Here is a 2,262-nt window from a genome sequence, read left to right as displayed (position 1 = left end):
AGCTCTGAAAGCTAAAAATGAAACAGGGGGACCTCTGGCGGGGTGTGGTTCTGCTAGCTGAAGATAGTTTACCTTGGGAATTCTGGGGACTCTTTTTTTTTTTTTTTTAAGATTTATTTATTATATGTAAGTACACTGTAGCTGTTTTCAGATAGTCCAGAAGAGGGCATCCAATCTCATTAAAGATGGTTGTGAGCCACCATGTGGTTACTGGGATTTGAATTCAGGACCTTTGGAAGAGCAGTCAGTGCTTTTAACCGTTGAGCCATCTCTCCAGCCCGGAATTCTGGGGACTCTTAAGAGAGCTATGTAAAAGCCAGAGCTCCAAGAGAGGGGGAGGCTGCTGCTCCCCCTGCTGCTGGGGTTTGAAGTGGTCATAAGCAAACACACAAGAAGAAACTGGATATCCAGGAACTTGCCACTCTCAATCAGCAGGAAGTAGCCTAACAATATCAATGCCCCTTGCCCCTCTCCCTTTCTTTCTCTCTTACCTAGTGTTGGGGGGCAGATGGGATTGGGGTGCAGTGGGTGGTAGGTAAAAGAACCGACCAATAAAATAGCCAATTCAACCCAGCCTCATCTCCTTAGCCCACCCAGGGGCTAGAGTTGCATTTGATATATCCCCATTTCCCAAGAACCCCTCCCCCATCTGCCAGTAAGTTCCTGTGGATTTAACAGCTTTAGTGAGGTCTACTTGACACATAACAGATTACATATTTAAAATGAGTATCTTGTTTCAATATGTCATATATCTATGAAACCTTTATAGTCAGAAGAATAAAGAGGTCACCACCACCCACCACCCACCACCCCCAGCCAAAAAAAAAAAAAGTTTTCTCAAGGTCCTTGGCAATCCCTTCCTCTCACCCTTTTCATCCCAGTACTTCCCTCACCATGAAACACTACAGTAGTGTGAATTCCCTAGAACTTCCCCTTGCTTCCTCATGGGTGTTTGAATGAGCATGGCCCCCATAAGCCTATATGTTTGAATACCTGGTCCCCAGTTGGTGGGATTGTTTGGGAAGGATTAGGAGGTGTGACCTTGTTGGAGGAAGAGTGTCAAAAGTCCATTCCATTCTCAGCCACCGCTCCTGTACCACCCCTCCCTGCCTGCTGCTGTGCTGTCCACCATGACGGTCATGGGCTCACCCTCTGAAACCATAGCCCCCATAATGGCTTTGTTTCTTTGTTTGTTTGTTTGTTTTCCAAGACAGGGTTTCTCTGTGTAGCCTTGGCTGTTCTGGAACTCACTTTGTAGACCAGGCTGGCCTCGAACTCAGAAATCCGCCTGCCTCTGCCTCCGGAGTGCTGGGATTAAAGGCGTGCGCCATCACTGCCTGGCCCATATGGCTTCTTGTCTAAGTTGGCTTGGCCATGGTAAGCAACTAAGACATCTGCCCCTCCCCCTCCCTCCCATTCTTCCTGCTGGGGCTCGAACCCAGAGCCTCGTCTATATTAGGTTTTTGTTTGTTTGTTTTTAAGACGGGATCCTGAAGTTTCAAACTTGTCATGTAGCTGAAGATGACTTGAATTCCTGATGTCCTGCCTTTACCTCCCAGGCGCTGGAGCAAAAGAGCACACCACCAAGCACTTTAAGCTGTGCTCGGCATTGGATGGAGGGTTTGAATGGTGGTTTGAATATGCTTGGCCCAGGAAGGTGCAGTATTAGGAGGTGTGGCCTCGTTGGAGTCAGGGTGTGGGCGGGGCTTTCAGAGTGTAGGCGGGGCTTTGAGATCTAGTGCTCAAACTCTGCGCAGTGTGGAAGAGTCTCTTCCTGGCTGGCTTTAGATCAAGATGTAGAACTCTTGGCTCCTCTAGCACCAAGTCAGCCATATGCTGCCATGCTTTCCACCATGATTATAACGGACTGAACCACTGAACCTGTAAGCCAGCACCAATTAAAGGTTTGTCTTTATAAGCGTTGCCTCGGACGGCTGGAAGGATGACTCAGCTGTTAAGAGCACTGACTGCTCTTCCAGTGGTCCTGAGTTCAATTCCCAGCAACCACATTGTGGTTCACAACCATCTGTGATGGGTTCTGATATGCTCTTCTGGTGTTTCTGAAGACAGCTACAGTGTATTCATATACATAAAATAAATAAATCTTTTTAAAATTAAAAAAAAAAGTTGCCTTGGTCATGTCTTTTCATAGCAATAAAACCCTAAGACAGCCGGGCGTGGTGGCGCACGCCTTTAATCCCAGCACTCGGGAGGCAGAGGCAGGCGGATTTCTGAGTTCGAGGCCAGCCTGGTCTACAAAGT

Source organism: Mus caroli, chromosome 19 (genome assembly GCF_900094665.2).
Source record: "Mus caroli chromosome 19, CAROLI_EIJ_v1.1, whole genome shotgun sequence".
Lineage (NCBI taxonomy): Eukaryota > Metazoa > Chordata > Mammalia > Rodentia > Muridae > Mus > Mus caroli.
Note: the sequence above shows the minus strand (reverse complement) of the source record.